This window comes from Bubalus bubalis, chromosome 17 (assembly GCF_019923935.1).
Source record: "Bubalus bubalis isolate 160015118507 breed Murrah chromosome 17, NDDB_SH_1, whole genome shotgun sequence".
Classification (NCBI taxonomy): domain Eukaryota; kingdom Metazoa; phylum Chordata; class Mammalia; order Artiodactyla; family Bovidae; genus Bubalus; species Bubalus bubalis.
In genome coordinates, this window is record NC_059173.1 from 27,826,572 (window position 1) to 27,836,698 (window position 10,127).

At 50.4% G+C, this 10,127-nt stretch overlaps 1 long non-coding RNA gene across 1 annotated transcript; it reads right to left on the reverse strand.

Moving 5' to 3' along the window:
- Positions 1-5,899: 5,899 nt before the first annotated feature.
- On the reverse strand, positions 5,900-9,329 carry LOC102405328. The gene is made up of 3 exons (XR_006545752.1): positions 9,240-9,329; positions 8,070-8,174; positions 5,900-6,633 (listed from the first exon to the last, which is right to left on the reverse strand). It is a non-coding gene; the product is annotated as an uncharacterized LOC102405328 (long non-coding RNA).
- Between the last annotated feature and the right edge of the window lie 798 nt (positions 9,330-10,127).

Consider the following 10,127-nt stretch of genomic DNA (forward strand, 5'->3'; position numbering starts at 1 on the left):
ATACAGGAGACCCAGGTTCTATCCCTGGGTTGGGAAGATCCCCTGGAGAAGGGAATGGCAATCCACTCCAGTATTCTTGCCTAGAGAATTCCACCGACAGAGGAGACTGGCAGGCTACAGTCTATAGGATCGCAAAGAGTCAGACATGACTGAGTGACAAACACTTTCACACTTTCAATCTTGAGTGGGGAACAAGTGAAAGACAAAAAAGGGGATAGTTTTGATTGGAGAGGTTAATTGTATGCTCAACAGAGGAACTGGGTTTTAGGAGGACTTGGCTTCAGCTTCTCCACGTAGTCTTGTCTTATGGTCTTTCCATGTGGTCTGGGTAGCTAACTTTCTTACATGGCAATTCAGGGCTCCCAAAAATGCATGTGTGGAAGCTGCCAAACCTTCGTAACTCTCTGCCTTCTTTTGCTTAAAGGAGGGCCTGTATCTGAGCAGGACTTAATGGGGCCTTCCCTACACCCTCTGCTGTAGCTCCTCTCTGAAGTCCTTAGATAACAGTACCTGATGCACACTTCCTGAGTTGTTTTACAGATGCTTAAACCACCACCCAATGGAAGAAGTTAACTACTCAATGACCATGAGCATGTATCCCCCAAACCTACTGATGCCTGAGGATTAGCAGTGTGAACCCCCATGACATCACCATCAACCAACCAGAGAACTGTGCAGGAGCTGATCACAAATCCTGTGACATCCCCCCACCTGGCCTTTTTAAATGCCTCCCAGTGACTTCCTTGGTGGTCCAGTGGTTAAGAATCTGCCTGCCAATGCAGGAGACATGGGTTTGATCCCTGGTTTGGGAAGATTCCACATGCAACAGGACAACTAATCCTGTGTGCTGCAACTGCTGAAGCCTGTGTGCCCTAGAGCCTGTGCTCTGCAACAAAAGAAGATACTGCAGTGAGAAGCCTGCACACCATGACTGGAGAATAACCCTTGCTCGCTGCAATTAGAGAAAGCCCATGCACAGCAATGGAGACCCACCCAGTGCAGCCAAAAGTAAATAGATAAAAAAATTTTAAATGCCTCCTGGAGGGATCATCCTTGGTAATCCAGTGGTTAAGACTCTACAGTTTCATTGCAAGTGGTGCAGGTTTTATCCCCTGTTGCGGAACTAAGATCCTACATGTCACACGGCAAAAAAAAAAAAAAAAGACTTCCGGAAACCCATCAGGGAGTTCATGTCTTTTGAGCATTAGCTGCCACTTTTCCTTGCTTGGCACCTGCAATAAACACTGCGCTTTCCTTCACCATGATGCAGTAGCTGTAGACTGGCTTTACTGCTCGTGGGCGAGCAGACCCAAGTTCGATTCTGTTGGATGAACAGCCTGTGTCATGGGAGGCTGAATGTTCCAGGACTCGGGGCCCCTAGACCCACTTCAACTGCTCCCGGTCCCCCTCTCTCCCAGATTCATAGGTTTTCCAAACACACCCAGGACATGGTTGCAGCGTGCCTGGACTTTGTTCTGGTGGAGCACACCCAGATACTTGCCTTCACCAGGGAGGTCCTTCAGGGCTCAGCTTTTCTCTAAACACGCATGGAAGAGGAAATAACAAGCCCAGTGAGGCGAGCACAACCAGGTCTCCTAAGCAACCACCCGTCTGCTCGGCTCTGGTCAATTCCTAAGTGGTGAGAGTCATTAGACTCATTACCCGGGAGCTCAGGCCGGGTAATCAGGGTGTTGCAACTAAATGGTTGTGCTGTTCTCCCTACCCGAGCCTCTCTGGCAGGTGCTAATTAAGAGAAGGCGGGGGGCTTCCCTGGTGGCTCAGCGGGAAAGAATCCACCTGCCAATGCAGTTTGATCCCTGGTCCAGGAAGATCCCCCAGGCCACAGAGCAACTAAGTCTGTCCACCACAACTACTGAGCCTGTGCTTTAGAGCCAGAAACTGCAACTGCTGAAGCCTGTGGGCCCTAGAGCCTATGCTCCGAAACAAGAGAAGCCACTGCAATGAGAAACCCAAGATCAGCAACAAGAGAGTGGCTCCTGCTCGCCACAACTAGAGAAAGCCCTCGCTTAGCAACAAGGACCCAGCACAGCCAAAAATAAATAAATAAATAAAAAGAGAGAAGGTGGGATGCTTGACATGCACACCTTATTCTCCAGGCTCTGTGAACAGTCTTGGTGACTGTGTGTGCAAGTCCCCCCAGGAGTCTCCTACCCAGCCCCACTCGCACACATGCACACATGTGCACACACGTGACATGTGTGCGTGCACACGTGCACATATGTGTGCGTGCACACGTGCACATATGTGCACGTGCACACACACACACAGAGGAACAGATGTTGACCTCAAAGTGCTAACAGCCAGGTGAATGCTTAGGCAAACAAGAAGTTACATTAAATAGAATCTACGCTGTATGTCAAACAGATATCTACTAAGTGAAGTGCACTGTCCGCAGGCAACAAAACCCTTGTATCAGCTCATGAAAAGGAACAAAGGAACATAAGTTTATCCAAAAGACAAGAGGAAAATGAGAGGCTGGCATCTTGGAGGAAAACTAATTTGCTGTGAGATAGAATCGACGCTTAAAAAGAAACTGAGCTGTTGCTAACAGTGTCAGTGCTGAGCTGCTGCAAATCTTTCCTCCACCTGTAGGTTCAGCGCCCAGTGAACCTCGGGAGGGGCATTGCAAGCAGAAACCAAATTGTTACATTTCTGAAAACAAGAGTTTCCCCAGAACAGGAGAGATGAACTGAAACATCTCCTCTTGGAAAGAGGTGGAAAACCTTCCAAGCTACCAAGGCGGCTGGGATCTGGAAACCAAACTCCATCTGGTTTCCATCCAGAGCTCTGAAACCCATCCCTAACCTGAGCGCGCCTGATTTAGTCCCTTCATTTCTCTTGCTGTCAGATGAACTGGTCGCCTCCCTCCCCAAAAACCCAGCTGCTGGGGAGGGTGGGGAAGGGAGCGAAGCAGCCTGGGACAGAAGGCCTGGGTTCACTTATTCTCTAGCCCTGTACTTGTTTGTTCATCTAAACACAGAGGACGAGCTGTGGTGCCCACTGCCTGGGGCCGCTGAAAGGGCTGGATGGGGGCATGTGTGAGATGCACTCCACCGGGGTGCCTGGCCACCTGCGTGTCTGCCATTAACATTGTAACTAATGTTGTAACTAACAGGGGGCCCAGACTGTTAGTTACAGCCCCACCCACACCACTGTTATTTGGCAGTCAATAATAGGAATTTGACCATTGAATAGATGGACTGGTTACAAGTGACAGAAACTCAACTCAAATTTCTTCAACAAACAAATAAATGAAAGCCAAGGAAGAAATCATTCACATCATGTATGAGGGGCAAAAACATCTGGGCCTCTGTCTGTCTCTGCTTCTCTTTATATCTTTTTTCTCTTTTGAAACCAACATCTAGACTTCCCTGGTGGTCCAGTGGTTAAGACTTCACCTTTCAATGCAAGGGGTGTGGGTTTTGATCCCTAGTTGGGGAGCTGAGGGACTTTCCTCATGGCTCAGTGGTAAAGAATCCACCTTCCCAAGCAGGAGATATGACTCAATCCCTGGTTTGAGTAGATCCTCTTCAGGAGGAAATGGCAACCCACTCCAGTATTCTTGCCTGGAGAATCCCATGGACAGAGAAGCCTGGCGGGCTAGAGTCCATGGGGTCACAAAGAATCAGACACGACTTGGCAACTGAGCACCCACAAGCACAGGGCAGCTGAGACCTTCAAGCCTCGTGGCCAAAAAATCAAAGCATAAAACAGAAGCAATGTTGTAACAAATTCAATAAAGATTTTTTAAATGGTCCACATCAAAAAAAATCTTTAAAAAAAAATCAACATCTACAGTAGCCTGTCAGGCTCTTCTGCCCATGAAATTCTCCAGGAAAGAATACTGGAGTGGGTAGACATGCCCTCCTCCAGGGGATCTTCCTGACCCAGGGATTGACCCACGTCTCCCTCATTGTAGGCAGATTCTTTACCATCTGACCACCAGGGGAGCTCTATGTGCTATTAAGAGATGGCCATAAAGTGCAACTGACCTCTTTCTTATAGCCTTTAATTCCAGGTGAAGAGATCTGGGTATCTTTGATCTAACCTCAGATTATCCCCTCATTGGTCCTTCTTCAGTCAGTCAAGAGGAAGGGGAGCTCTCATTTGCCACCCTGGAGGTGAACCCACCTGAAAACTATAGGATGGATCCACATTAGAAAGAGATGGAGGGGCGACCCTGTTCCCAGAACAGGTGGGCAATTCCACAGACATTAAAAACATCACCTGCCCTCTGTGTCAGGGCGGTGGGAGAGAACCTGACAAGGAGGAAGGGGCCAATGCTTCCCTGGCAAAATGGTATCAAACGCTGGTGACTGCAGCAACAGGAAGGTTTGCTCTGACAAAATGGAGGTTTTCTAAAGAAATTGATTCCTATAGCCTGGAATGTGCTCGCTTTATGAACAAGTGCTGAGGATGTAAAAACCCACGGCCTGGAGGGGCAGAGTCAGGCCTCCTCCAGTCTCCCCCGCCCTGTCTCTGCTGACCTTCCTCACCAGAGCCCCCATCTCAGTCCTCTCCTCTCTTTGGCCAGAGAAGATGGGGGCAGGGACCTCCATTGATTTAGCAGACACCAGAGCCTCAGAAATCCCATCAGAGAAGTTCCTTGGGTCTTAATTACCAAGGAAGGGACAATGTTTCCTGGAAAGTGAGAGAAGCAAGAACTCCACAAGGATGAATGTTTTGACGAGGCTGGATAGAAGGAGCCTTGCTAGGGTGGCGCTGCCCAGGGGGAGGGTGTGTTTGCCAGAAGTGGTGGTCGACTCCATGCCTGACCCCCTCCACCACTGAGCACCCAGAGCACCATTGGTCCCCAGTGGCGCATCCTCCCAGTTCCTTACAGGGCAGCTTTGTCCATCTCTTTGGATGTGTGTTGATCAGCTCACACTAGGTTGTACTGCGGTAGCTCACGTGCATAGCTTTATCTCTCACTTTTGTTCTATGTTGGTTGAAGGTTGGCTGCAGTTTCACTCCCATTTGTTCTTCATTCCAGGACTCAGGCAGGGAAAACAGCCAGGCAGGAGCATTCACCGTCACGGCAAAGAGCAGAAGTGGAGCCAGGCTCTCAAACCTCTACTTGTAAGAGGTCCATCACCTCCTTGGTTTTCATTAGCCAAAGCAAGTCCAACAGCCAGGCCCGGTGTCCGTGATAGGGAGAGGCATCCTCTCGTGGGAAGGAGCAGAGAAGGTTCTGGAACAGCACAGTCTACCACAGGACAGCAGCCTCTTGGCCCCTGCACCCCCTCTCACCTGAGGAGACTCTTTTATAGATGTCACAGGGACTCATCACCCCCAGTTCCCAAGGCCTGAGACAGGGTAGGCATTACCCCATTTCCTCCTGGACACATGTGTCACGGCTCCTCCAAGCTCTGATGGCACCAGGCTCTCCTTCAGGCATCTCCAGACCAGAAAAGAGCTCTGGTCTCTGTCTACTGTTGCAATGATTCTTTCTCTATAAGAAATACCCTGGGGTTTCCCTGGTGGCTCAGTGGTAAAGAATCTGCCTGCCAACGCAAGGACATGAGTTTGATCCCTGTTTGATCCCTGTCTGGAAAGATCCCACATGCAGCAAAGCAACTGAGCCTGTGCACAACTGTTGAGCCTGTGCTCTAGAGCCCAGGAGCCACCACAATTGAAACCTGAGTGCCTAGAGCCCGTGCTCCACAACAAGAGACGGCACCGCAATGAGAAACCTACACACCACAGTCAGAGAGTAGACCCGGCTCACGGCAACTAGAGAGAGCCCACATGCAGCAGCAAAGACCCAGCACAGCCAGTAAACAAAATTATATTTAACAAAGAAACACCCTAAAACTTGATGACTTAAAAGAATCATTTTATTTCACAATCCTATGAATTAAGAACCGGGCAAGTCTTGACTAGACAGCTCGTTTGCTCCGTGGGCATTGATTGGGGTCACTCATGGGGCTGCATTCAGTTTGGAGCTCGTCTGGGGCTGGAAAGTCCATGGTGGCTCAGAGTCCTCTCTATAGGGCCTTTCTCTTCAGCAGGTCAGATTTCTTGCATGGCAGCCAACATCCAAGAGAGAGCATTCCAAGTAGAGAAGGTGGAAGCTTGGATCTCTTAAGACCTAGCCTTGGACGGTGACTTATACACCACATTTCGTTGGTCAGGCTCCACAGGGCTGGCCCAAATTCAAGTGGAGGAGAAGCAGACCCCATCTCTTCACTGGAGTACAGGGGCTTTGCAGCCATTTTAAATCCAGTCTATTCATTCATGTCCCCAAACTTTACACAGCACATGGCAAGAACGTTTCCACCACATTGTGCTGTAGCCACACTTTGAGTGGCTTGTAGGTATCTTCACTCTGAAAGCATCGAGCCACAGAATGCATGGCAGACTCCCCTTCCGGGAACAGCTGCTCACAAGATGCTCTCTCAGAGCCCCTGATGTCACTTGGAGGCAGGGATCCTGCACGGCCCCGGAGGTCCCTGACCCTGACCCTTTTACATGGACTCATGGGCAGGGGGATGGCGATGGTAGGACAGGATGCACTCCTCTTGGGCCAGTCTCATCTCTTGATAGCTCGTTGGTACTTTCAAACAGGGGGGATTTGACTCCTTTGTTCTAATTCTTGGGTCTTAGTTACTTCTGTAGGACAACAGGAGAAAATTCACCACAACATCCTATTACACTAGGTTAAGATCATGCAGCCTTATGATCACCATCACCATCACCAGCATCCTCACCATCACCAAACATCATCATCACTTTCATCACCACCACCCACATCCTCACCATCACCACCACCAACACCATCACCACCACCACCACCACCATCATCACTGTCATTATCACCACCACCATCAGTAGGAGCACTACCACCAACATCATCCCTAGTTCACAGCCAAAGAAGCCAAGTCACAGGGAATCGAGTGGTCGCCACTGGATAAAGAGATTACATTACTCTAAAGATCACAAGGGGACGACAGAGGATGAGATGGTTGGACGACATCACCGACTCAATGGACATGAGTTTGAGCAAGCTCCGGGAGATGGTGAGGGACAGGGAGGCCTGGTGTGCTGCAGTCCATAGGATTGCAAAGAGTCGAACGCAGCTGAGCGGCTGAACAACAACAAAGATCACAATATCATTTTTTCCTGGGTCCTCCTGGGCCGGAAGGCGCAGCAGTGACCCCAGGCTGACGGCCTCATTTGGCCAATGGACGGGGTAAATGAGAAAGGTTCAAATTATATTATCAGAACAAAATCCTCTCTCTTTCTGCCTCTCTCCTCCCTTTCGCTCTCCTTTCCCGACCTCCTCCCCCATCCCCCCTCCCCTCTTCTCTCCCTTGCAGCCCTGTGCTGTGGCTCCCTTCTCAGCCAGGACCTCCTCCAGGTGACTTCCAGCAGCTCTCCTGATGCCATGCCACCTGCTTGCTGCCCCCAGGCCTCTCTTCCATCAGTGCCACCCAGAACTCCAGGCCCAACTTTGATTGCTGCAGCTCAGATCAACAGCTTGTCCTGCACCTAAACCTATCTCAGCTTCAGGGAGAGGAGTCCTGCCACCAGGCCTGGGGCAGGAGCCAGTCAGCAGATTTGGGTAGGGGATGTGACAGTTCTGAATGGAGACAGTGGGACTGTTAGCAGAAGAGGGGACAGATGCACACACAAGATGGTGTGGTGCCCCCAGGACAGGAGGGGACTTGGACAAAGACTAGGGGGAGTCTGAATCACTCTGGTTCTTGCTAGCTGTGTGACCCTGGGTGAGTCACTCTCTCTGTGTCTGTTTCCCATCCATAAAAGGGGAATAACAATACACATCTCAGGGATGGATGTGAGTGCATTGAATGATGACTACGTGTAGATGCTCAGACATGGCTGTGTGCCTCTAGGTTATCGTAAAGACAGCAGAAGCTTCATCCCACCCTGGAGAAAAACTCACCTGGAAGTAGATGGAGCTAACTTGAACATCTCAGACACCCCTGACCTCCCAGAAAAGACACTGGAAAGAGCTCCTGCTAACCAACCCCACCCCACCCCCGCCCCCGCCACTGCAGTGCAGGGAGAAAGCATCCAAGGCTGACCCTGAGAGGTGAGATGGACTCAGGCAGGCTGCATCCCAGGATGTGACCTCCAGGGTCCACGTCTAATTGTCGAAGCTTTGCCTCTCCTTCATGCCTAATTAGATCCTGTTGTAAAGAGATAAAGGCTGTTACTGTGTATCAGCAAGGCATCTTTTTCTGTAGGATTGAGTCCCTGAAAAGGGGGGGAGACTGCTGAGAGAGAGAGCCGGGAAATGGAGGAAACAAGCCGGGTGTTAATAGACTTTGGAATAAAATCCTGACAGACTCAAATTGATTCTGCAGCCTGAGAAAATTGAGTGCAGAGGGAATTAGATTTATGCGCTGTTAAATGTAACTGCCTCCTGGTGTCTATACCAAGAGCTGTTAAAGTGGTAATCTTTAAAGATGTATGGAAATCGTGTGTGAACAGATCCATAATCCATCCGGGGAGCAGCCTTCTTCCATGGGGAGGTACATACCCAGCATCATGATTATTAACAACCTGGTAAACACAATGCGCTGTGGGTAGAATTTAATCAGAGCATCTCAAAGCATGAGCAAAGCCGAGGCTCCTGTTCTGCAAGAACGTGATCCCTCGGGAACTCTGGGGGCTGCTAAGGAAGGTCCATCGCCCCAGGCAGTGGGTGGACTGGGGGGTCCCCCAGATGAGGGTGGGAAGGGCAGGATTCACTGCTCATTCATCAGCCCCAATCCAGAACACACTCAGGAGAGGACTCAGGCCTGCTGTTCCCTCATGACAGAGCCCTGGGAAGCTCATTATCTCATTTTTCCAGACTCCTTGCTCTCAGACAGAGCTATGCCTCACCACAGAGTACACATGGAGACTTTCTTTCCATTGTCTCTGTCAACCTCAAAGTAAGGTGTTTTGAACCTCATTGGGAAGCAGTCCTGTGCCCACTCCCCCCAAACCAAGAGCAAAGTGACAGCCCTGTATTCGTGCTCAATAGAGTGTATCAGTCAGGCTAGAACAGGGTCTGCTGTGTAACAAACATCCCCCCTCCCACCACACCAACAGCCAAACACATCAAAGGTACATCTCTCACTCACACTATGTGTCCAGCATGGGCCACAGGGCCCTCAGCTCTGGGTGATCACATGGGGCCAGGAACCCAGGGTGACCCACACTTCTACAATCACCAAAGCAGGAACTAGGAAACACCATAAACTGACCTTTAAAGGCTCATGTTTCGTTGTCCAAAGCAGGTCACATGGCCAGGCCAATCTCCAAGGGAGCAGGGAAGGGGAATCCTCTCGGATGGCTGAAAAAGGAGACAAAATAATTTGTGAACAGCCTGGATGACTTCAGGCCAGCTAATTCTACTCTCTGTCTCTCATCTTCCCAAGCATGATGACCCCAAAATTCCAGCCACATACAGCCAGGGCTTCTGGGCAAAGCCTGGGGGGTTCATACCACTGTACCCTGTTCACATGGGGCATCTCTGTATCTGAAGACCCTGAAACTAGAAAGATAAATAACTTCCTCGCACACACTCAATGCTGCATGGAACAAAGATAGGAAAACGACCGTAAACAGGCCTGGCTGTCATAGGAAAGGGAGCCCTCCGGATGGACACTCTGAGCCCCTGCAGTGGAGGCAGTCCCCATGCTCTCATCCTCCGAGGCCCTGGCTCAGCCCCCCCTGGGAGCTTGGGGCTCTCCTACATCTTCTTGGCCCGTGTGATGTGGCGTTGGGGCAGACACCCCCCAGGGATGGCAGTTTCTCAGCCTGTCCTCCGGTTGCAGGCAGTTAGTGCAAGCTTGTCCAAACATGCCCATTCCTCTCTTCTAAACGGGTCTTGTTTTGTCATCACCACTGTCTTGGAACCTTGTGCTTGTGTGTGTGTGTGTGTGTGTGTGTGTGTGTGTGTGTGTGCACGCGCGCACACACGCGCACGCGTGCATGCTCAGTTGCTGAGTCGTGTACAATTCTTTGTGACCCCTTGGATTGTAGTGCTCCAGGCTCCTCTGTCCATGGGATTATTCAAGAAAGAATACTGGAGTGGGTTGCAATTTCCTACTCCAGGGGATCTTCCCAATTTCCTACTCCAGGGGATCTTC